At 35.7% G+C, this 27,430-nt stretch overlaps 1 protein-coding gene across 15 annotated transcripts in view; it reads left to right on the forward strand.

The window, feature by feature from the left end:
- Positions 1–11,554: 11,554 nt before the first annotated feature.
- The window catches only part of LOC118737101 (heterogeneous nuclear ribonucleoprotein R), a 110,682-nt gene continuing 94,806 nt past the window's right edge, over positions 11,555–27,430 (forward strand). For 14 of the 15 annotated variants that reach the window (XM_036467382.1, XM_036467394.1, XM_036467388.1 and 11 more), the window contains exon 1: positions 11,555–14,421. The gene's annotated coding sequence lies outside the window, so the exon portion shown is untranslated. The remainder of the gene's footprint in view (positions 14,422–27,430) is intronic. The other variant, XM_036467399.1, reaches the window with a different exon arrangement.

Consider the following 27,430-nt stretch of genomic DNA (forward strand, 5'->3'; position numbering starts at 1 on the left):
CCATGGTTTTACAATAATGCTTTTTTACTGCTGCTGCTTCTGCTGCTGCTGCTGCTATTTCTGAAGACGACGCCGGTGATCAGCCGCAGTGACCATCAGCGGCGATTGAATTGAATTGAATGTGACACCACCACATTGAACACCCGAAGCCGGTGCTGAGCGCATCCTCAGCTTTAGCCTCATTGCTTAGCCGTGGGCTCATCAAGAACAGTTAAAAAAAAATCAGCGCTTTAAATCGCGATCGGGTAGCAAGAATGGCACGAAGTGATAGTAAATGAATGCAAAAAAAAAATGATTGAATGAATGAAGAAGGATGCGCGAGCGATCAAGCGAGCGTTTGAATAATAAGAACGGTTAGTGGAAAAAAATTTCTCTATATACCGCATGTATTTTTTTATTCTTTTTTTCATCTAAATGTGTGTATTTCTGCTTATGCATTAAAAATGCAAATGTCGTAGAAATTTTATGCGCAGCTTTTTTGTTGATTCTGTTTGCTTGCTGATTTTAAGATTTTAGGTAAACATTATTTCCATTGAAGTGGTGTTGCCTTGTGTGTAATTTCACAAGGCCCTTGTAGAGGAGCCTGGGATGTGAGGATGCGATTTCTTATTCTTACTGTATTCTTTCTTAGTCGGTTCGAAATCGATTAATCATTGTCCTTACGCGTGTTTTTTTGCACATAATCACAAAAAATAAACTTCCAAGTTTGCGATGATACCTTAGTCGCATTGGTTCCAAATTTCCTTACGTTTTCAAATCAAACTTACGTACTTAGAAATTTTTATCCAAGTAAAATTCAAGTCTAACAAGAACAAAAGTATAAGTTTAGACGAAGCCGATCTTTATATACCCGGCGCACACTGGGGCCGCCCCATCTAAACGGGTGCTCAAAATTCTGAAATCCTTTTTTTCAATTAGACTCTCTTTTTACTCTCTCTTTTTAAGAGTAAATTTTTGACGTCTTAACCCATTCTGGATCATGCATTAACCCATTGGTGACCCAGTTTTCTGTAATGACTTATGTTAAGTTAATTTGATGTTATTATAATGCAAATTATGAATAATTTAACCCATTTACAGCTTTGACTTAACGCATATGTTTTAACCCATTAGTGGAATATGTGCATGGTTAAAACAAAGTTGAAAGAAATAATAATTTCAGCTCTCTGACAGCACTTTTTAAGAAAAATGTGTAAAAAAAGTCTAAATTATTTTTAGTTTCGTCTTTGATTCGACTATGAATATGCCCCATTATGTTTTAAATTTACAAATTAAAATTAAGCAGACAAACTATCGAAAAGCAAGTAATTTTTCTAATTAAAATCATTAATTAATTCAAAAATCAGCTATAAAATAAACAGTCAAAACTTTTCAATATGTGGGTGTCATATAGTTATGATAAGCAGAATTAAAAGGATTTTGAATGTGCAGTTTTGTAATCCATTTAATTGTAATCTGGGAATGGGAATCTAAATCCCATCCAATCCCCTTTAAACTAATATTATTCGCTTCAAGTTCTACTAACTCCATTGCTTCAGCAAAGAAATCAGAGGATCCGATGCAACAAACACTCTATTAAAAACGTCTTCTATTTTGTCAGCGCGACTCGTTTTCCTACTACAGATCTCTCTAAAATTTGTAAAGTCCTTGTTAGAACTAAATCCGCGTTTTTATTCATTGAGCAACCTTAAAATAATAAACCGTTTAAGTTCGAAATGAAACAGAATCAAACTTAACCAGAAGTATATGGTTTTGTGTTTAATTAAAATCAAAGAGGACATATTTAAAACCAATTTATTTAATAATGCGCAAAGTGCTTTTGGTTTTGAGCTCGGATTCTTAATAAGGAAATAACATACTTTATCGCAGTACTGTTAAATTTAAAAGCGCTTTGCGCATTTAAAAAAAATGATTTTGAAAATTACACTTGCAAAAAATAGAGGTTAGTTTAGTTTTTTTTAAACATAATATTTTTTTTTAACATAATTCAAAAAAATACATCAAAAAAATTAATAAACTTAATTTTAAGTAATGGAAAAAGCAGAATAATGAAATATAATACCGCTTTCTTACAGTAACAATTTGAAGTGGCCATTTGAATTTCTCGGTTTTGAAAAAAGAAAAATACTCTTCAAATTTGTCAAGTTTGGACACGCATATCTCCCAACTGAAAAACGACAGAAAGCTGAAAACGTACCCCCAAACGTTGAACTTAATGGGGAGTAAACTTGCGTTTTTATTTTTCCAAAAAAAGCATTTTTAATAGTTGAGTTTTGACCAAGCTTGGCCGCAGTGTGCGGTGCCGCTTTTATGCCTTTCTGTAAGCTTTATTGTATGCAAGGGTGCTTTGCCCCTCTATTTCAAACATTTTCGATAATATGCTCAATTAGACTTAACAAATAATTGAACTGAGTTTTGTAGAAGCCGAACGCTGTGCTTGGCTTTTATTTAATCAGATACTCCTTAAATAACAGTTATTTATAATTTTTATTTTAAATCCAAAATAAAAATTGTTTTCGATTTTTATCTAAATATTCTGCAAATAACGGGTTTTTCTGATTTCTATATTATATACAGTTATGTTCACAAAAATAGCCGCGCTTTACCTGTACTGAAGAACCTCGAAGAAGTTTTTGTCAATTAAATACAATTTATTGTTATATGCAAGGCAAGTAAAAGAAGAGAAATAATAGACAAAACTAGTTGTCTATCCTAACTTTACAGTGCAGTTATTGTCCAAAATATGAAGTTCAAGTTGGTCAGAAATATAGGAGCACTGTTTTTATTCAACTATTTATTAAAATATAAACTAAAATAAAAGTAGTAACTTTCAGTGGATCTTAATTAGAGCAACAGAAGCCAAATGAACAATTTTGAGAACTTTTATCTGTCTGTCTGTCTGTATGTGTGTACGCTCATCACTCGAAAACTAATCCATGGAATTGAATGCGGTTTTCACCGATGTATTGGCAGGGGTCTAACTTAAAATATGGAAAGAAAATAACTAGAGAGTTGCCACCTGTTCGAAAATTACAGTTTAAGTAAATTGATAAGATAAAGCAAATATTGCAATATGGATGTCCAAAGAAAGTGGGTAAGAAGGATTACAACAGAAAATATTTTTGTTAAAGGTTGCCACCTGTTTGAAAATTTTAATTTTATTTAATTGATAAGTTAAATTTAACATTGCAATAGGGGTGTCAAACTGAAGAGGTTTAGGAAAGCTTGCTGCAGAAAATATTTTTAAGGTGGGTAGCCACCTGGTTGAAAAATTGTATTCAATTAAATTAATAATATATTCGACTTTTTTTTTATGGGAAAACTGTGTCATGCAGTCAGAAAAAAAAATCTTAAAAATCAAATTATTAAAAATATCCCTAGAATTTAATGGGCAGTTAAACTGCGTACTCGAAAAAATTCTAAAAAATCTTTTCGCATTCTGTGTACTCTTGTAACCGGTAAATTTTGTTACCATCTCAGAAGCTGGTAACAAAGAATCTTCGCCAACGTGCAGAATACAGTTTTACGCCGACTCCGAACGGCGATTGTATTTTTATGGGAAGCTATTTTTCATGGCGGAGGAACGACCGCTGTTAAGAAAAAACCTTTTTTTTTTGCGATGTTACTTTGACCAGGGTTTGAACCCAGGTGCTGCGGAGTGGAAGCGCGCACTGCTTACCACTACACCACAGCGGTCGACGAACGAAATATGGAACCAATTTTTAACAAAAATGTCTACTATAAATCTTTACACTCAGTTGATAACCACGCTCGAATAGAAGCTAGCATAGAATGAATCAGAGAAAGATACTTACATATATTTGTACATACATAGATAAGTCTCAAGAAATTGTTTAAGAAAATATGTTAGCTTCGAAAATGTGAATTTTTAAACTACATACAATTAAGGAAAACTAAAATTTCGTAAGCGGAGTGCAACACTGCATGTAGTATATATCAGTCTTTATTCAATCCTTTTGCAATCGCTGGACAACAAGCTCCGCACATCCGTAACAGCAGCCCTTTTGCCTCTGCATGCCACCACCCTGCTGCGTTGCGCTGTGCTGTGCTGTGCCGCACGCTCGTTGTGTGTACGTGTAGGAATCGAATGCAGACAAGTCCTTGTGACAATTCCTCCCTCCGCTGGCGTAGATACGGCACGTAAAAAGAAGGAAAAAAAACCATTCATGCATTGCAAGAAAAAAAAAACGCTATTATTCTGTTTTTTTTTGTGCATTATTTTTGCGAGTTTTTCGCTTTTTTTTGTAGAATTTTATTTGTGGAGCGACAGTTGCTCGATTCGCGATCTGCGTCGCGGTGCTGCGGTCTCTACAACCAAACAAAGTGTTGGATGTCATTTTATTATATCAAATAGATGGACGGATGTGATGCGATGCGATGCGATGCGCGGTACTGCTGCCGCTGTTGATGCTATGTACGAGCGCTGGGTACCAAGACGAAAACTGTGGGAATTAAAACAGGATTCGACGTCGTGTTCGATAAAATTGCTATGGTCATCTTGTGTGTCAGCGTCATCATTTTTATAGGTACTGGCGCACCGTCGACTTAGTGGCTGAAGCAAGGGGTACAGGCATTATGAAACGCATATCCTCATTTAATTTTCTCCAACACATAGCATATGTATGTACATATGTATGTGTGCGTGGTCATATGTCCATATGTAAGAACTGCTGCAATGCAGTACGTGCTTATATCCTTTTAATGAGATCATATAAAATTCCACTGATAGCATAAGTGTGCAATTTTATTCAAATAATTTGACCAATTTAAGGCTTTTAAGTAAAATAAAAATTCACATTTTGGTCAAGCTTTATGCCAAGGTTCTCGAATTTTAAAAACTCGAAAACAACTATTGTGAATCCTATCAAGTGTTAGTACGTACCTCTAATAAATTTGATATGTACATTAGGGTGCCCCAATGGTCAGATGCCAGAAAGAAAAATAACTGGTTCAGAAGGTAGAGGATTCGATAGCTTGAACGCATCTTGATTGTCACTGCAGGCACTCCAGCTTTTCCAATTATTTTCCACCAGATATTTCATGACCGAGAACATTGTAAACACCTCGGCTTGAAAAATCGGAGCATATAAAATAAAACCGTCAGTTTTAGAGTGATTCTCCTTTGTTTGGGACAACTACTAACATAACCTATTAAGGATGGTGATGCACAGAACCGTAGTGCCGGAACCGGAGAACCAGGTACTTTGGAGAACAAAAAAATAGTTCTAACGGAATCAAAAAACGGTACCTGAAGAACCGAAACTTGATTGCAAAAGAGCCGAAAAGGGGTTCCGGAAGAAACGAAACTCGATTCCAAAAGACCCGAAACCGGTTCCGGAAGAACCCAAACTCTTTTCCAAAAGGCCCGAAAAACGGGCCTAGAAGAAAAAAATTTCGATTTCAAAAGAATAGAAAACGGTTCCGGAAGAACGGATACTATATTCCAAAATAACGGTTCCGATAGAGCCGAAACTCAATTCCAATAGAATCAAAAAACGGTACCGGAAGAACCAAAACTCGATTATAAAAGAACCAAAAACTGTTCCGATAGAACCGAGGCTCGATTCCAAAAGGCGCGTAAAACGGTTCCGGAAGAACCGAAACTATATTCCAAAAGACCCTAAAAACGATTTCCGAAGAACCGGAATAATAACTCAGAATAACCGAAAAAATAAGTAAAAAAAAAAAACTGTAAAAAAACATTCCAAAAGAACCGAAAACGGATCCTACAGAACCGAAAATCGGCTCAAAGCTCACTATTGCACTATGGGAAAAAAAATTATTCAGCCTCATTGCGAGAGTCGTGTCGAATGAAAGTCGTTTTTCGAGAGTCGAATCGTTTCAAAAATTTCATGCCATTGCCTAAAATTTCCACTCGACTAGTGTATTAAACAGGAAAAACTTGGCATCACTGCATAGTTTTCGACGATGTTCGTCGTTTAATTATTTCAGCACGACAGTAGACAATGACGAGTGCATTCATGTTAATGATCCATTTAATTATTTTCCGCACATAGCGAAGAAAACTTATAACTCCAGGATTTTTAGTCCGCTGGACAATCGTTTATAGCATAGCAGCAGAGAAAGTGCTCAATGCTCTTCTTTAACTTCTCCTCGTTCCTGCAACTGTGGTAGTTGGGAAGTTTTCCTCTATTGCCATTGAACAGTTTGCGTTGATAAAACCAATCTCTGAGTTAACGGAGAGACGATCGATGAAAACAGATCTGAGCCATACTTCGTTTGAAACTGGTACGCCTGACGGCATTTAGGACAGAATTGAACGACTAGAGATTAGTTTTCTCCCGGGAACCCAGACTTAATTCTTTATGCATCGGCTTGCCAAATCGCTTAGAACCTTTCTTCCTTAAATTGTTACCTTGAAAGGGGTTTTGTTGCACTGTATATTTTAAAACGAAACCTCTTAATTCAGTTTAGGAGACACTGCAATACTCCGGTCGACGCAATTTTATGCTTAGAAGTAGTTATTCCGAATGGATTTAGCTGTCGCCTTTATAATTTGGCTTTTTACAATGGTACACGAGTCTGGCTTTTTACTCTTCACCATGCGCTCCTCCATGCGGCGATTCTTGTGGAAAAGTTGTTATAAAAGAAGACAGGCAAGAAGATGTTCGTTTGTCTAGTATCATGTACGCTATGCTGGAACTTGTCGCAAGAAGAACCGAGAGGGCATTATGAGCTTTCTAGGGGTTGTAGAGAAAAATAAGATACGAAATATTTTATTTCAATATTATTAATATTTCTGAAAATTTTCCTTTAAAAAATTTTGTCAGTTCATCAGATTCGGCAAGCGAAAAGTTGACGTGGAAATCTTTTGCGAGAATTATAGGTCGATCATAATAGTCTACTTATCTTTATCATTCATCTTCTTCAGGGTTGCAACCTATTTACAAAGTTTAATTCAAAGCTTATGCAATAGGTTTAGTAAATTACTTGAATATAGATATCAATCAAAATTGTTTTTAAGACATTTTTTTTTTCTAAACTACATGTAGCAGAGTTGCCATCTATTTTAAAATTTAAATTTAAGTTGAATTACGTATTCTACACAGGTCAAGAAGAAGGCGCTGGACTGGTCCTTTTTAATATTACGGTTCCGTTAAAGGTATATCTACATAATGAAAACTTGTGCTGTATTTTTATCTTTAAAATATCGATCCCTTGCGCAAAATTATCGTATGTTACATTTTTTTGCGAAATTCACTTTTTGATGCAACTTTGTTTTAAAACCCATAACGCATCCCCTGTTCAAATAATATTACGGCTTAAATCCCAATAGCTACCCCAAAAATTGATTGTAAATTTTATCGTATGTGACAATGATTTTTTTTTTCTTGTGGGCGAAATTATCATATGAGCTAAGAAATTAGAATGTACAAAAATTTAAATTTAATTCCATGTATTTTATTTTTCTACAATTTTTGTAAAACAAATATCAACTAAAGAATGAATTAAATTATTACTAGTTTATTACGAGTGCTAAGCGCCAAGAGGTATTTTTTGTTTTAAATAATTTTAGTCTAATGAATGAACGTAGTGCATGTATAGTATTGGTTTATTTTTTAACCGACTTCCAAAAACGGAGGAGGTTTTTTTTGTTATGTATGTTGCCGCATAACTTTGGACCACGTCTACCGATTTCGATAATTCTTTTCGCATCGGAAAGGTAGTCTCTCAGATCTAATCTGGTTTAGATCCGATCATTGGATCATGAAATATATATATGTATATATATATATCTATTTTTTTTTACTAAAAATTAGTTGTTTTACTTAACTTTATATTAAAAATACAGAAGGGAATTGAATATTTGTAAAAACTGTTTAAAATCGTTTGTTAAGCTATTTCGGTAGCGTCTATTTCCGTTACAACGTTACGGTTCAAGTTCCCGGTTCTCCTTGATAGTCGAAGTCGACAAAACCGGTTCTTAGTACTCGGATTTTTTTTTGTATGTTAGACTGGCCTGACATAAAATCTACCAAGTGCAGAGCTGTTGCGGTCTCCGCACATTTATCAAAAGTATCAATCACCTTCATGACAATGGGCCGTATGCATAAAAACTAAGCAATTGCTTTTTCTTAAAATTTCATACCTTTCACTAAAGTTTATTTGAACAAATCGAGTGAAAGGTCTGAATTTGTAGGAAAAAGTATTTGCTTAGTTCTTATGCATACGGCCCAATGTCTCTTTAAATATTTCCAAATGTCCATGAGCCCCATATTTTTGTCTTCTTCGACGAAAAATATGAAACAGCGCTCACACAAAAAGTGTTTATTAAATCATTCATTTGGAAAAGATTATATGAAGTATAATTGTGATGATACCTTTTGACTATATAAAAATATTTGTCCGCATGACTTTATACTGAGCACACCTGTTCGTCACAACAAAAGGCATCAGTCATAAATGGCAACAAGACACGACACAGCCAGTCAGTGTTGCCATTGTTAAGGTGACCTAGAGGGATACGATTAGGCAAATCATGCGAGATCTTATCGCTTATCGCGGCGTTCCAAACGCATACAACACACGCACACACGCGCACATGCATACATGCATACATTCGCATACGTTGTCACGAATAGCCGAAAGTTAATTAATGGCAGCGGAAGAGCGCGAAGACGATGGGATGGTAGGGAGAAGAAGAGCAAAAAATGCAGTTAATTGAAATGTTCACAGACATATCTGATGGTAATACTAAGGCGCTGGTTTCTACTGTCGCCGTACTTGTGGGTAAGACGAACGAACGTAGCGCAAAAAAAAGTTAGGGGGAAAAGAATGGCCTGAGTTGCTTGGCAAAGATTTGCGCTGCAGAGCTGAGAGCCGTCTGTACGAAAAAAAAACGTGAGAGTAATAAAATGTATGGCATTGAATGTGGTTTTCCTGGCGGAGCTGGAAGAGCTAAACGCTGTCGCCTTTCGACTGGTGGCAATCGTATTGGATGCATTCGCCGATGTTTGTGTGTAGTTAAGAAACGTCGCTGCACAACCGCAAACTAGTGAGAATGCAAATAAAAAGCAGATATGGGAGAATTCAACAGAAGAAGGCGGAAGAGGAGCAAGGGTTGCAATCGTTGCATGGGCCTCAAAAGCTACAGAATGCTGGTTCACACATTTGCAACTGCACATATATACATATGTATTTATACACACTATTGCATTGCCAATCGCAAGTGCTAATATGTGAGACTAAATTCGCTGCACTGGCAGCGACTTTTGAGCGTGGCTGGCTAGCTCTATGAGCGCAAAAATTGACTATACATACATACTGCATACATATGTATGTGCCTATATGTGCATGTTCATATGCGTACGTACATATGTATGTATGTATTAGTGCAAAAAATGCAACTCTGCTGCTTGTAGCAGCCAAAAGCTAAGGAAGAGAACAGCAAAACAAAAATTCTAATTCAAAAAATAATGCCAAATATATGAAGGAATAGGTAAAATATGGCAGTGAGAGCGAAATTGAAAGCAAGAACAGCAGGGAAAAAGAATTGCATGCATAAGGGTTGCCAAAGCCGCAGTAGCGCATGGTGAGACCGGCAACAACGCACATCAAGGCGGTCAAAACAGCACACACACACACTATTGCTAAAGTGCACTCACACACATGCAAACATGAACGAGTGCAGCAGCTAAGGAGAGTCAGTGAGAGTGCAAGCTTTCCGGCAATAATAATTACAAAAAATGTGTAGCAATGGTGGAAAAAAATGTTGGCAGCAATGAGTGTGCTACCTCAACTGCAGCAGCAGCAGCGGCGTTCGGGTGCGGTGGGGGGGCTAAAATAAAGAATAAGGGTAAACTCGTAGACGGCGAACAGTCACCCAGATCGGGGAGTTCAGATACATTTTTTAGCTACAATATTTCTGTAGCTACAATCGCCAGTGCCAGTGCCAGTGCCAATTAAGTCACACACACACACACACACACACACACACACACACACACGCACACATAGCCAGACGACACACACTGAATCCACTCACCACACCGGTATACTCTTATGCGCTACAAAGCCAAATTTTTGCATTCTGCACTCTTGTCGGTGATAGAGTTGAGGCTGAGCTGAGCAAAAATTGAGCCGAGCAAAAATTGAGCCGAGCCAAACGCTAGTAGAGCCGTCGATGAGACCGATTCGTTAGCCAAAACGCCAGACATCAACGCAACCGCTACACTTAGCCACAGTATCGCGGACGGACGACGATGAGAAGATATCGCAGGCACAAATATCTAAAAATTTTCACAACTTCAATTGGATAAAACTTACACAAAAAGTTTATTAAATATACACAGAAATCGGCAAAATTTTGCAGTTCTAAAACGGAAAATTTTCAAAATTCGCCAGCAGAAAATCAACAAATACATATAACACCGGAGGAAACAGCAAAACAAAACTACGCATCGAGGAAAATGTGAAAAATTAAGCAAACAAAATAGAAAATCAAAAATAAAAGTTCTAATAAATCCGAATTCGAAAGATTGTTCAGCATTTGGTTGCCGGTAAATGAATTTTGCATAACCCCGTTGGCAGTGCAAAGTAAAGGTCCGCGTATACTCCAAAAAAAAATTACATTTTTCCAAAATCCAACAACAGCAGCAACAATATTTGAGAATTCATAAAATTTTAACAACAAACACCAGATAGTTGCAGTTCGCAGTCTAAATAACCAGGAACAGCAATAAAAACAACAACTACGATAAAATTTGGCAAACCAAAATTACGCCACAATTTTCGGCAACAACAGTTTCTAAACGTATCTACGCTACAACAGAACAAAACAAAAAGCTCAACTTTAAATAGTTTTCAACTTTAACAATTTTTTTTTTTAATTTTTTTATGCATAAGTGAATTCGTTTTAAGTTTAGCTTTTCAACATTTGCTTAATTAATTCTTAAACATTTTTTACGCTTCTACAATCACGATTTAGTATAATTTTGTTTACAACGTACACAAATACTAAATAGTACGCGCGTTGTAAGTTTATTTCTTATTAATAAATGACGAAATAAGTTAAAAAAAAAACTACGAGTAAAATAAAAATATTAAACTGTGCATTGACTTAAAGACTGTTTTCGAGTGCAGAGAGTCTTGCAAGTAATTTAAGACGCAGTTAACCAAAAACGAGATACACTGAGAAAAAAATAATAATTTAAAAGACAAATATACTTCCAAGCGAATAAAGACGCATGTTTTTGTGCTTAAAATAAAAAAAGACGAAAAAACGTTACAGTGCGTGTGAAAACTTTTGCCAACAAAAGCGATACGGCTTTTTTTTGTTTGGAGCATTTTCTATGTGACCCCCTGTTTTGTGTAATGATTGTTTAAAAAAATGCAGCATTATGACGCAAAGTGCGCTCATCACCTAATTAATTGCTTGAAAACATTTGAGAAAGGTGTTGCAAACAATACTTGAAAAATCGCCAGCGATATACCTACCAAGTAAGGCATGAACACAAATGCAAGTGTGAAAAATACTGAAAAACGTACGCTATAGCGAAAAGAGAAAAAATAAAAGAAAATAAAAGCGCAAACTATAAAGAAAAATGAGTGAGAACAGCAACGAAGTGACAATCGAAGATAATAATTAAAAAAGAAAATAACAAAGTTGTTTCGTCTGAAACGAAGCGAAAAAAAAATAATCGCAGTGCTAGCAATTGAAGAATATTAAACTATTTAACCAAATAATAACATACTATAATATCAACGACTATATAAACAACAACAATTCACAGTTTGTTTACTCGAAAACGCCGTTAATTAGCTGTACAAAAAGGCGCAAAGGCAACGCGTGCTTAGGTTGTGAAAGCTTGGAACAAAAAAGCTGATTGTTTTACGGAAAATGATAAGGGAATGTATCAACGCTTTTGTATATAGTGCGGTGCCCTTAGAACGTCGAAAAACTTAGCGAATAAATATAAGCTACGGAAAGTAAATTTGGATTGCTAAAAACTTTTGGATGTTTTTATAAAACACTGCGTAGAAAACAAAGTAAAAAAAACCAATTTACGAAAAAATTATCAGCAAAATCTGCTTCCGAAATCGTTTAAACTTTAAACAACTATATTGTGCCTAAAACGTATTTCTATAACTGCATAACTATAGAGAGATTTCTTCAACGTAGACTACAAATTGATTTTTGCCGCAACTTGATACGCTTACAACGCATTTAGAAGAAACAATTTTCGAAGAAGTAAATTTAACTTTGCCAGGCAACAACAACGCCTATTACATACTACATACTCGTAAATCAGCAGCGCTGCAAAGTTACACCTTTCTAAACTAATCTCTACAGCCAACCCGAACGCAACGGAGTTAAAAGCAAAGGCGTCAAAAAGTGCAAGACGGCTAAAAGGAGTAATTGTTTAGAGCAAATAACAACAACTTCTGAAACAAATTTTCTTCCATAGCAACAAGCGAACGATCATACTGCTGACGAGCAGACACCAAAAGCTCCATTATACATACATACAAACAGCTCCATTCACACACCTACTTTGTCCTGCTCTTTCTCTGGCGCGACCTCTTTGTCACTCTCTCTCTCTCTCTCTCTCTCTCGCACACACACAACACATAGCGCTCCAGCCGTTGCACGCATTGCAATATTGCAGAAAAACTGCATTGACTAGATTGCAATTTAGAATCGACTCGTTGCAAGTTCGTGACTTGTGTTCGTGACAAACACCAACCAGCACATACTCGCCTAGATACCCCTGACGAGTAAACTGCAATCATCAAAATCGGTAGTGTGAATAGGTCGTAGAGCAGAGTTAACGAAATAGAAAAGCAAAAGTAAAAACAACAACGACAGCTTTAACGACTGCTGTACTAATCGTATTAATCATCACTACGACAACAACGTCCACAAAACCAGCAAGATTAATTGCTGATGCGACGCTCGACGCCGGAAAGCAGTGTTTAGTACCAACCAACATTCGCATGATCGGCTAACGAACGGCACTGCAATATAAATTGCATCGTCGTCGTTGCATTCGATTGCATATTTTTTGTGTTCGTATTGAGCGCACGCTCTCAACTAGATTTGCATTCTATCTACGTTTCACAACGGAAACCGGTCCCACAACAAATAAGCCGGCAACCACCATCACCATCATCATCACAACCATAACCACAACCACAACCACAACCACAACCACAACGACATATTCGAGTTTGATCACTGCATTGTGAATCAATTGCATACATACTGGGCGCGCGCACTTAGCCGCTCTGAGAAGAAGCCGCTCGCTCGGTTGCATTACATTGCACGATCGATTGTAAGACGAAAAAGTGCATCCGATTCAACGGTTTTTTGCGGATTTGAATTGGACGTCGATGGTGTTGGCCCAACAACGAATCATTCTGTCAGTCAGTTTGCAAATAAGCAGCGGGAGCAAAGAGCGCTAACGACGGCAGGCGCGCACGAGAATCAAAATTAACAAAAAAAACCTAAAACCTAAAAAGAAATTGGCAGTTACATTATCAACAAAAAAAAGGAGAAGGTGAAAATCGAAACAACAGAGCTTTGGAAAGTCAAAAACTGGAAAACTAAGAAGGAAAACTAAATTTATACGCAACAGCCAAGTGCAACGACGTCCACACTTATTGCAGGCAACGAGCTTCAGCAGCAGTACAGCCGCAGTAACTAGTAGCAGCCCGAAGAGCAGCAACAGCAGCAGCAATAGCACCAGCAGAGTCATCCCAATGCATTTGCTTTAACTTGACGATCCGTGACGTGTTCCCTCCTTGCACAAGTAGTAGCCATCATTGTTCCAGATTCGCGTTTCGTTTCGTGTGATCGCCGCGTGGCAACGTGCAGTTCGCAAACTGAAAAATCAGACAAAAAACGTGTTCAAAGTGCTTAGAAGTAGTAGTGTGTGTTGAACTTTTAAGGATTGAGTACGACCAACAAAAAGAAAAAAAAGAAACACAAATTAATTAACAAAAAACTCGAAAAAAACTAGAGAAATTCAAACAATTTTGTGGTTTTGAAAATTAGACGTGTCAAAGCAACAAAAGCCACCACAAAAAAAAAAAAAACAAAGAGAAAAAACCATCAACGTGTTCTTTTAGTGAAATTTTATACATTTGTTTGAATATTTCTGTGTGAATTACTCGTTTTTGTTTTTGTTTTAGTTTTATACTATTTGTTACATACTACTACACACATCACATAAATATAAACACACACACACACACACACATAATAAAAAAAATCCAAAAACCAAGCAAAACTTTTTTGGTGGTGTTTCTTCGTGCCTACACATTATTAGCTCACTAGGATCAGCAGTATATAAGGATTACAACGACAACAACAAAAACGACCGCAAGTCTATCTACATTTTCGTACGTGCATTAAGGATATTTCAACACTAAAATTTAGTAAGTACCCAAATACTTATAAATACATATATGTACATATACATTTCTAGTATTAATAGGGCAATAAATATCGCCGAATCCCGCCTCCTTTCAAATGGCAACAATTGTTGTTGTTGCTGTGTGATTTCTTCCTCTGCATTGGCGCCATAAAGGCTATGCCAGATAGAACGCTTGCTTCGCTTTGCGTGAAGGGTTCGCTTTGACAGTTAAGATGATAAATATGTATGAAAATGCACGATGCATGTGCCGCATACATATAAAAGATTGTCGTATGCGCTGGACACTAGAACAAAAACAATTTTTGAAAAAAAAAAAAAATTAAAATAATTTAGTCACATATTATCACTAATTTGAAAATTGAAATTAATGATTTAGTCAATTTTGAGTTCCAGATTCTAGATAAAACTATCAACATATTTGAGTTCCTGGGTAAAAACTACTCCTATAAACCTGGTGATTTTTTCGAAAAAACCCGAAATAGTTTCCAATTATACACATTTTGAGTTCTAAGACGATAATCAAAAACTTTTGACATTCAAATACGATTCGCTAATCCGATATTAAAGATATTGCGGGTAGCCTTTGGAAAAATGTCTTTGAACATGTAGAGCAACTCATTTCTCTACTAATATCATGAAAAGAAGAAATTTTTTCCTTTTGAACCGGTCTAATATGATACCCAATTATTTCCGTAAAACCGTAAACATTTTTATTCAACATTGGCTGTAGAAACTTGGTATTTGAACCAGGAAAAGAAATGATCGAAAATAATGCATTATAGTCTAAGCCTATTAAAAATTAAGTTTTTTTTTTAATTCGGGCCAATCTTAGGAAATATGGCTTTGGCCGGCAAGATTGATGAAATACCTCTATGTGCGACGATATGTAGATCGTTTTTGCAACTTCGCGCTTTGCCATAAATGTCACGCAAAGCCACAAAGTTTTATCTGGCATGGCCTTAACCGCTTTGAAATGGAAAAAGTCCTGACTAATGTTTTTTATTTTTTTTTTCATAAAGTGGCGTGGAAGTTGTAATTCGTAACGACGAAGAAAATAATGTTCTCCCCACTTAATTTGAATAAAAGAAGAAATAAACTAGAAACTCCAGCGTGCTCTGATATTCTAAGAACTATACATAGGTTTCTTAAAAAAGCCTTCAGGAGGTACTAAATGTGAGGTATCGAATGAAATGCTCAGGAAAAAAATAACAAAGCAATTTACGAAAAATAATGAAATTGAATTTTATGATTGTTCTAGTTTATAAGGTCTATATTTGTTTAGATAAGTGCAATTGGAGCAGTTTATGTTAATATATTTTAAATAATTTTTAAATTTTTTTAGGTAGTTGTGTTTAATAAACTGAAAAGGCTTAATTTTTTAAAAGTCTCCGCGTTTTTGACAGTTACATTTACAGTTTTCTGAAAAAAATCTGGCAACACTGGTTATAAATAAATATCGAATAAATCGAATTTTTATCATCAAATGTGTGTTCGTATGGAAAAGTAGCTTATGTCGAAAGGCCGACTTTAGTATAATGCGCCATTCCCTTTATTTTTTAAACGACAAGGAATTTTTTGATGAGACTTAATAGGAATATTGACTTGCTATTATCGGAACTATTTCTTGCACGTTTATTTGCCAGAAGTTGTTTAACGACTTAGCGCCCGTAAGTCATTCGCAATTGTATGCTGCGAATGCCGATTCGACATAAGCTACTTTTCCATACGAACACAGAAATATACCGTCATTTTCTGCCAGAATATTTACACAGCAGAATCCTAAAATTCACTGTAAATTCATAATTTTATTATTTCGTTGAAACTCCAAATAGATATTTTTTTACCAATCTTACTCTTAAGTACAATCAAATTCCCTTCGAAGATTCTTTTTTCGCATACATCTATTTTTCAAATTGGAGCAAGTCAATGGGCTTTGAAATCAACTATAGAAAATACTTATATCGTCATTCTGCAAAACCGCATAACTGACATTTGCTGCCTAAAATTGGATTTGCTCACACAAACTCTTGGTTCAATTCTTATCCATTCGTCCTGAAATATACTATCCAGAAATGCGATTGCTTTATAAAAGAGAGAACCAATTTGAAGTATGAGTGTTTTTACGCTCTAGAAAATAATTTCTACAATTTCACATACGCGGTTTTGCACTTTAAACGACGATATGTATGTATATGGGCAAATCTCACGAGTTATTAAATTTTTTGACAAAAATATGTTTTTTAGTTTTGTATAAAGAACAAGATAACCCACTCATGCTCATATACCCGCAGTTGCGTATGTAACGTATACGCGCCGTAGTACCATACGCAGTCATCTAACACGTTTACTCGCACGCCTTAACTTAAAATCCAAATTATTTAAAAGTGATTAAATATTGGCGATTAAGATTTTGACAGAGTATTGCTTATACACATTTATATTTCTTACTTCATGTACATACAAATCGTCACCTGAAATATAAAAAGACGTAACAAACATCGTCCCTGAAATCCAAAAAATCGTAAGTAATAAAAAATTTAAAATTCAGTTTTTGATTGATATGATGGATTTCATCGAATCGCAACTCCCACATTATTTAATGAAAAAAAAAATTTGTCACTTTTTTCATTTCAATTGCGATGTTGTTACGTCTTTTTCCATTTCGGGTGACAATATATGTACAACAATTTCAGATTGAATTTCGAGTTTGCCAATAAAAATTAAAAAAATTGAATTGTAGTTTCTCAAATCTTTTACTCAATTTAATTTTTTTTTTCATTTGGTGAGACACTAGTCTTCTTAAACTAGATTCATTTTGTTTGGCAAGAAGAACATTTTCATAATTTGATGTTAACAATTAAATTAACTTAAATTATCAAAAAAAAATTAAAATCGAATAAATTCAAAAATTTCGAAAATTTTAAAATAACTGCCACAGATATTCTGCGTGCTGTCATTTGGTTGCACACTCTTGAAGCTTCACATATATGTTGTATTTGATGCCAACGTCCATTACCTCTAATAAGAACATTTGATATTTGAAAACATACCAAAGTTATTTAAAAAAAAAAAAACAATTATGATTTTTTTCGAGTGACAATGAAAAATGAGTAATTTTGGTACTTTTTCGCCTAAATAAATGTTTTAAGGCTAAAACTGTTTAAATACTTGATTTATTTTTTATTGTACTTATTTCTGGAACTCCATTGATTGAAATAAATGTAAAAATAATGCTTTAGCGTTTTTTTCTGTCGAAAGAAGGGAGTGACACCAAAAAAAAACTAACTCGTGAGATTTGCTCATTTATATAGGTATGCGTTTATTCAAAATATCTGCAGACTTACCGTTCGATTTTTTCTTAATTTCCATATTTTTTATGATACATGTATACAAGTGTTGTGCCTGTAAAATATTTACATTACTTAAAACAGTTCCTTACTTGTAAATAATGTAAATATATATGTACAGGGTGATATTTTTAGTGTAAATAATGTACATTTGTAAAGAATTGTAAACAATTATAAGTAGTTGTAAATTATTGTAAATAATTGTAAACAATATTGGTAAGTATTGTCTCGGTGCGCGAACACCCCGCGTATCGTCATTCTGCAAAACCGCGTAACTGACATTTTCTGCCTAATATTGGATTTGCTCACAAAAGCTCTTGGCTGATCCATCCCTCCACAAATATACTAGCCAGAAATGAGATTGCTTTATAAAAAAGAGGACCATTTTGAAATATGAGTGGTTTTACTCTCTAAAAAATAATTTATGCAACCTCATATAGACGGTTTTGCATTTAATTCGATGAAATGCCATTGATAGATAAACATTTGTCGAGTTTTTCTAAATTCTGTATGAAGTTTGATTTCTAGAGTTTTTGTAGACCATATTTTTATAAAAAAATAACAAAAAAAACTGCGCGAGTTGCAAGGCGTGCCATGGCTGTTCATCCAATTTTGACCGCCAGTGTAAATACTTATTTATGTGTTGAATTTAATTATAATAAATTATAAAATTTCATAGTTAGTTACAGCGCTAGGCTATTGCTATTGGCTGGCATACAAATATATTTCAGTAATTTCCAAGAAAAAATTTTTATTCTGAAAAAAACAATACTAAATGAAATATTCTTTAAAATAAAAGGTCATAGTGAGTTTATGAATAGAACCACATATAAAAAATGGAAAAAAATTTTAAAAATATGTACTAAGAAATGATGTTCAAATTTACTTAAATTTATTGAATTTCTGATCTTTTTATGCAACTTCGGCATTGGCAGAAAGAGTTTTTTCTATTATGAAAGGGAAATGGCGAGATGAGAGCAGCAAAGCCACTACCTCACTAATAATTTTTTTACGAAATCCGTCCGACTTAAAAAAGAATGCCTCATATATTTGACGTGTACTATATTTTTCATGATTTTTTTTTTTAAGTACTATAAATATCTTAGAAAATACTGGCAACCGTAATGCACGGGTACATTGTTTGGCAAAACAGGACTCCTTTGGCTTCCCCATTTCTTGACAGAGACTGGACGCACTTTTGTCAACAATTCTGCATAATAGTCTAAAAAACTACAATATTTTTTAGGAAGATAGTAGATAAACATAATACCTTCACAATCCAAAAAAAAAAAAAATTTGTTAACGACAGAGTTTGGACGCCCTGACTTGGAATCATCTGTCAGCGACCCGTTTTCGTTTTATAGTGGCAATTGAAATTCCCCGACGGCGTTCAAAGCTATTCACTTCTAAATTTGAAATACAATGGTAAAACAGGTTTCCCGCACAAAGGTAGCGGGTTAAACCATCGGCGGAGTATATAAACTCTGTGTAGATAATTTTGAGAAGAACCCGTGCAAGACGGTAAATAAAATTCGATCGCAATTTATGAAAAATAATGAAGCACATTCTGTACTATTAGTAAATGGAAAATTTTAATCTTAGTGATGTGCTGAGTTAATACTTTTAAGTATTGATCGATATTCGTTACCGATTTAAAATGTATCCAATACTCTCTATATTCGGCACCGAAACACTTAGGTTTCGAATAAAAGCGCACATAGGCCAAAAATATGGAATCGGACGATATCATTTTTGTAGACCTGGGAGCGGATGATATGAAATATTTTTATGCCAACAAGTGCGAGATAGATCCGAAACTTGTCGCTAACTGGTTACAGAATCTCCCCCCTTAAAGGCTTCTTCATCCGTCAAATCCTTTTTCTTGAATATTGGATCATATATGCTATGATCAAAAGTAGCAGATTTGGTACCAAATATTAACCTAGAAGACACATATAAACGCATTATTCATTTAAGGTAATGCCAAAATCGGCTGGTTATCTTATTATACCACACCAAAGATTTTGCACAAAGCTTTTAATTTCGATGAAACTTTGTTGAGTTTACTAATTTTAGCACAAAGTTTGAAATTTGGACTTACAGTTGCGGTCAAAATGATAGTACCAAAATTCAAAATGGTCTTGCTTGCAACTTATGTATATTTATTTATTTTTAATAATTTTAATTGTATTCGAGTATGCAGTTTTGTAGCCCATTAAATTTAAGTCATAAGTTTCAAGCCGCTAAAGTTTACAATTGACTTTTTAAAGAATTTTTTCGCCGAGGGTGTTGAGCATTTTCCTCCATATAAAGCATCAACGAAATTAATTTTCTAGATAAAAAGTTTAACATTTTGATGAAATTTTTGTGGACTTTGCGCAAGCTTCGAAACTTTTACTTATAAGGTTTCTGCTATAGGTCGAACTATATCTTAAACGAAAATTATTAAGTTGTACATGATTTTTGTTAGATATTGAGCTACCTTTTCATAAAAAAATAATAATAATAAGCATTAAATAGACAGCCCAAAATTAGTCAAAAAATAACATGCTTCTAATATTTTGGCCATAGGTGTACGTAAATTTGACCGTACCAGAAAAAAAGTTTGCCTTAGGGGCGTAAAGAATTTATGCAAGGCAATTACGATTTTTTTGGTCGAACGTTGAACATTATTAACCATTTTATTTGAGGCAGAAAAGTTACATTAAAAAAACATACACTGCCGTAAAAAAGTATTGGCACAGAGAATTTTTCGCAATATTCGCAACTATTTTTATTCTACAACAAAAAACCAAAATATAATTTTAAACGTTTGTGCACATTTCGCAAACAATTTAACACATTTTCATGAAAATTTTTTGTCGATTTTAGAGAATACTTTTTATTGAAATGTTTCGCTTTTTTTTCATATAAAGCATTTTCGATTTTTTTTTATTTTATTTTTTTTTTTGTATGGAGAAAACTGAGTGAAACAAATTTTCAAAAATCAACGATAAGTCTAGCTAAGTATTACTTCAAACAAGCACTTTATTCAGGCAGGTTCTGTAATTCACTCCCGAGTAAATTTCAACCAAAACCACTTTGGCTTCATATTGAAAGTTTTTGAAATTCACTCGGAAGTAAACCGCAGAACCCGCCTGATTATAACGAAATTTATGGGGCTACAAAACTGCAAATACTCAAAAATTTTGAAAATTTAACTAAAAAGTTGAAAGTTTCAAAGAAAATTTATTGATTTTTCTGAGTTTTGCACAAAGTTAAAAATTAGATTTTTTCAACAATTTTATTGAGCTTGAGGCCGCTTTTAATGCAAGAACTATTGTGGAAAAACAACAAATATATTTCCTTGTTTTTTTTTTGTAGTATAAACCATACTTTTATTAAAAATAGCGGACAGATATTAAAATCATATATTGTAAAAAATTCTCTGTGCCGGCGGTGTATATAAAATGATTTAATTTGGAGGAAATAAAAAAAACTCAAAAAAAAATAAAAAAATTTTTAATGTCGCTTTTGTTTTTTTTTTTTGGCGGTTAGGGTGCGAATTTTCCTATATATTTTTTTACCAAGCATGGGAGTGGATGGTACATAGCCATTCTTTTGAAGCAGTAAAAACAATACAATGAATTTGGATTTACAACTCTTTGCAAAATATTTGTAAAACTATTTTAATTTGAAAAATGCACCTCCTATTATTTGTGTGCATTCTAAATCAAAAATATGTAACTCGGGATTTTTCTGTTTCATTTTGCCCACAATATCTTTAATCATCTAATGGCTTTGCCTTGCCACCGCTTTGGGAGGTGCTTTGTCATCCATATCTACCTAGGATGAGTGTGATAAAAGTGTAAACAGGTATATATGTACGTACACGTAGCTATGTAAATAAGTATCCGTATATTTCGAAGTAAAAATTTTCCTTTGTTTCGCTGATCGTTAAAAATCGTACGAAGCGTGCGCCGCTCATCATCATCGCGGACAGCTTATTTTCATCTTACCGCAACGATGATTAATTTTTGAACAAAACATGACGGCTCGCTTGAGTTGTGATTTTTTTATTTATTTTTATTTTATATATTGCATTTTCATTTATGTATCTCAGTTTGTATGCATTGTATAAATAAACTGCCTGCCTGCCTGCAGCGCTGCAAAACACGCACAGCCGCTTGCTTGCATCACGCGTTGGATTCGTCATTGTCAAGTGGAAATCATCAAAACTGGCGGCTAAGCTAACACCCTCGCCCTCTGCAATTTATTATCAAAGTTGCAGGCTAATTAATGTTTAAATATTACTTCCTTTGCAAATTGATCACAAAGCGCTGCTGTCTGGCATTTGGTCTGCGACCACCTACACTCACCCCTTGCGCTTTGTATGTATGTAAGTTTGCATGCATGCATATATGAAGCTGAAGCGCTAACCACTGTCATCCGTTAAAGGTATTTTTTTTTTGGCTCTAAGTTTACCCTCAATAGTTTGTCGGTTAGGTGAGGCTGTCATTGACTTATGCAAGCTTGTCTGTACATATGTACATACATATGTATGTACGTAGCAATTTCGGGTAGGTGGTGGGTGCGAATTCCGCTACCAAAATGGAATAGTGCTAGTGCTTTTGTGCAGGGCATTGTTGGTGGTGGTTAGTTGCGCGGGTCACGGGTGCGCAGAGCAAGCGGTGGTTGATAACTGAAATATATCTATAGATATTTTTGTATTTCGAAATTATTTGTGACCAACGGAATTTTCACAAAAATTATTGCATGCGCATATATGTATGTACCTACTAAATGTCTATAAATGCAGATTCGATGTACATAAATTATGGAACAATTAATTTCGAAAACTTGCCCAATATTTTGCTAACAAGACTTTTTTCACTAAACCAACCTATGCTGCTGAATGATAATGGTAGTAATGATTTAAATGGTTTATATTCGACATAGAATCAACTATATTTTTGTAAAAAAATTTATTTAAGTTAAAGAGAAAAAATTAGTTGTCCAAACTCCTGAACACGTCCTGGCACGTCCTGAACACGTTTCATCGAACGTCACTGTATCTGCGGCCCCGTTCAGTTTGCCATCCTAAAGATACCGCACTATTAATGAAACGATAAATAGATAACCTCATATTTTTTAAATCGATTATTTTTACGAAGATTATTTTTTTTTTTTACTTTTATTTAAAATTCCAAAATAGAGAGCAAATATGACCATATCATTTTTAAAGTTATCTTCATTCATTTCGGCATTCTTAGAAAACGAAGTTGAATGTATGTATATACCTACCCTGTCGGGAAACGTACTAGGGCCGAACAGATTCTGTACTAGAGAATTGAGAACCATGACTAGTGCGCATTATTTCTCTGGCGAATTTAACATTGCGATGTCCTAAAGAGTGTCAATTGCCCACCCCCTCGAAATAACCATAAAAACTCGAAAGAAGTCCAGAAAATGCCGGAAAGTTCCAAAAATCAGCATAAAACTCTCTAAAATTCCGAAAGATTCCCAAAACATACGAAGTATCTCGAATATTCCAAGTAAGTTCTAGAAAATCCCGAAAAATAAAACACGAAATATCGCGAAAAGTCCCGAATGAAAAATTGCGAGAATATGGAGAAAAATCCTGAATGATGCCAAGAATAATTTAAAAAGGAAAATATAATGAAAACAGCAAAGTATAATCGATATTTCTTGCTAAATAAAAAAAAATTAGTAGAGGAGCACAAGAGAGATTAGAGCGTTTACTCGGGTGCGGCAGATCAACATAAAGCAGCAGCCGTAATCTTCAAAATCAAACAGACCACACGACACTCGAGTAAATCCCGTCGTGAAAGCATATTAAACTTTGCGCCCATCCCTAACGGCTGGAAAAAAGTTGTGTGGACCCCACGCGTTATTAAAGTGAAACTTATTCCTATTACCCGTATACCTCAGCATATTATACGTATGAGTATTTTTCTGCATATTAAGGAATTATTATCTTAGTTTTAATTTTAAACTTTATCCCAATCTCTATCTCAAGCATCGCTGCGTAACAATTTCTAAATGTTCAAACTAAATATTTCGTAACATTAATTCGTTTGGCACCCATAATTTAATATTTCAGATAGCTTGTGTTCAGAGTTCAGAGGGTCTGAGTTTTTTTAAGAGGTGTTAAAGTTTAACCATTAACGAAAATATCACTTGTAGAAGGTCTCAAATGAAATTTTTGTTCTCAGACTTTTATAGTAGAATTTAATAAGTAATTATTTTGTAGTTGATTTTAACCCTCTAACTCCTAGTTAAATGGGCATTTTTGTGCAGTCCTCAAAACAGCTGTAATGAAAGATCGCTATAAAAGACACTAAAAGAGGGATAAAATGTTCCACGGAAATTTTAAGCAGCAAATTTTACAGAGGGTAACCGAATATGAAAAACTTGTATGGGTTAGGATAGGTTGGGTTAGGTTAAGTGGGCGGCTCTGAGAAGAGTTCACTCGGAGGCCACAAAGGCCCATTGCGATACCCAGGGGTATTTCCCCATGCCTATCCCTACCAGTCTTTGAACCAATTCGATTCCCTGGCGAATCCAAGCAGTCCCTCCAGTGGAGCTTTCCCTAAGGTATCCAGCCTCTCGAAGAAATGGTCCCCAAGAAATTTGATGCGTTTTCTTCGGAGTGCTGGACATTCACAAAGGAAGTGCTGGACGGATTCTACCTCCTCCTCATCTCTACAGCTTCTACAGAAATTGTTATGCAGTGCTCCGAACCTGGCGGCCATGTGGCCAATGGTCCAGTGTCCCGTTAGTATTTCTGTGAGAAGCTTAACGTTTGGCTTTGACAGCCTTAATAAACTCATTGTTCTTCGTTCGTCGAGCCGTGGCCAGAGCGATCGCGATACCATGCAGGTGTACAGATTTTCCCACCTGCTGTTGGTGGCTGCCTAGGTCACTCTCTCGACCTCCGAAAACAGAAATCGCAGGGGAGGTTTCAGGATCTGGATCGCTTCCCCAATCCCCGTTCCAGATCCCTTTCTAGCACATTCGTCCGCTTCCTCATTTCCTGGGACACCGTTGTGTCCCGGGAGCCAGTAAAGGTTGCTGTAGAGCTTGTAGGGATCTTTGGCATTCCTTAACGCTTCGAGTTGGTGGTTTCCGACCCTTAGGCTTTGACAGCTGCTTGACTGTCCACGACAAAGGCAAGTTTAGATGGAGCTAAGTCGATCATGCTTACCAGCCTTGCCGCCATGTCAATTGCATATATCTCAGCCTGAAAAACACTGCAGTGATCCGGGAGTCTGTAAGACTCTCAGAGATAACACCTGAGAGGAGATTCCAGATCCTGTTCCGACGTCCATTTTAGAGCCGTCCGTGAAAATGGGTACTTCGTCATCGCTAAGAGCAATACTAAGTTCCCACTCACTTCTCTCTGGAAAATGGACATCAAAGTTCCGATTGAAATCGGTTTCCGTGATTTGATAGTCACAGCTAATCTACTCCATCCCCACTCTCTCGAGGATTGTGGCGTGACCTATGCAAGTTGTTCGCAGCCTGTTAGACGCCCTGAGTCGTAGAGCACATTTAGCTGTGGTACTTTTAACGTATAGGTCTATGGGTGGAATGTCCAGGAGTGTGATGGGTTAGGATAAGTGCGCAAGAAAGCTTAGCTTGAACTAGTACTCTGTTCGGCAAAGTTGGTCTGGGAGACGTCTTCTTTCGTAATTATTGGCGTTTGTATTGGAGTAAGCCCTAATCCAGACATATCTTTGAGTAAAAGCATAAACAGACGGCAGTGTTGATCCGGATCAACTCGGGAGTTAACTGCGGTTGATCCGAATTAAGTCCGAGTTAATCCGGATCAACGCTGCCGTCTGTTTAAGCTTTAAGATTGCCATACATACATATGCACGTATCAATCTAAAAGCGTTTAATTTTATTAAGAGCTCCAAATTTTTATTTAAAAAAACTTAAAAAATCGTTTGCAAAATGCATTTTAATCTTTGTAGTACAGCCAATAGCCTCTACTTGCACAGCAACTAAAGAATCTACCAGCTCGCAGCCGCCCACTGCTGCAGCCAAGCCAAACCAAATTGGCAAACGAGCAAAAAAAAAACAACTTGCATATCGTCACATGCATGTACATGTGAGTGAAATTATGTATGTGTGTATACATATACATACATATGTATGAATTATATTAAGTCCCCTTTCAGACACGTCAAGTCTTGCTTTCAAGTCTGCTCGTTCGTAGGCGAAGGAGATGAGAAGAGAGGGGAAGAGTACAGATACCTCCGTACCGTCAATTCGTTTCAAGTTTTCTTGTCTCTTTTGTCTCTTTTGATCTTTTCGTTGCTTCCCATTTAAAGAACCAAGGACTTGAATTCAATTAAAGTTGACGCGTGTGGAAGCAAATAGAAAACACAAAAGAGAATACGAAAAAAATTGCTTTCAAGACTTGACGTGTCTGAAAGGGGACTAATGTATATTTTCGCACACGTTTTGCTCTCCGCTTTGTATGCTTACTAAGTAGACGCGCTTCGCACATGTTTGCTTGGTGAATTCTACTGGCGATTACTGAAGCAGCTCCCAAGTACCTTCACTTTCTGCTGGCATTTATGGTTTTCTATATGTGTCTACAAATCGCACACGATCTTCAAAGGTGACACAACTTGTAAATTGTCATTTTTGAGATTATGCGCTAAAAATGTATATACACAGAGCCCTTATTTACCTTTCAGCAAAAGCTAGAGTAAATTTGTTGGAAAAACCTAAAGTAAGGAGGGGACTCCCTTGCCCATACGATTAGCATGTGCTACGAAATAGTAGTTTTTCGCATTTTCTAACGAACGTGTAATTTTTAGTTGTGTCACTTTTGAAACACCGTCTGCGAAATGTTGAGACTATGTACATATGTATGTATGAATCCATGGATATGCGAAACAACTTGAAAATTTTTGCTGCCTTTTGTGTTTTCGTATGCCTTCGTACACTGTTGCGCTTCACTGGCATTCGCCAAAATGTCAGTCAATAATTTTTGCAAAGCCTCACTGTACATTTTTATTTTGTATACAGTGCTTCCCTTCTTTTACTCGTCTTTAAAACAATTTGCAATTTCGCTCCTCTGTTCTGCCGCCTATTCTCAAACCAGAGATTACTTATTCTGTTTCGTCATTGCAAAAAAAAAAATAAAACAAAAAATATATCAAAAAGTTTTCGCTCTTTGCTGACTGCCGCGCGTTCGTATGTTTGAAAGACGATGATCGTGCGCGCGACAAACTTTTTACTTGGCTGAGTTGCTTTGTTGCCTGATTTTTTATATTTTTTTCATTTTGTTTTGTGTTCTTTTCTCGCTGTCTCAGTTGCCAAAGATCGTATTTTGCACCGCGGCCGCCTCCTTTTGTCCAAATGATGGGGAGGTGTAGCCGTCGTAGACGTTGCTGCTGCTGCGCTATAAGCTTTGGCGCAGCCGGAAGTGGTATTAGTGAATGCGGCGCAACTCTCCGGCGAGCTATTTCTGTATAAGCATTTTCTCACTTGTGAAATTTTGTATTTTCGCAATCCGCTTTGCTTTGCAAATTCGTCGCTACCCTGACCAACGCACTCAATTTACTCGTACTCAATTGCCGCAATTGGCTCCGGTTGTGTGCCAGCGCGCCATTGTATGTGTGCGCATAAGAGCTTGCGAGAGAG

Source organism: Rhagoletis pomonella, unplaced genomic scaffold (genome assembly GCF_013731165.1).
Source record: "Rhagoletis pomonella isolate Grant_MI unplaced genomic scaffold, Rhpom_1.0 Rhpom_scaffold_00004, whole genome shotgun sequence".
Taxonomy (NCBI): domain Eukaryota; kingdom Metazoa; phylum Arthropoda; class Insecta; order Diptera; family Tephritidae; genus Rhagoletis; species Rhagoletis pomonella.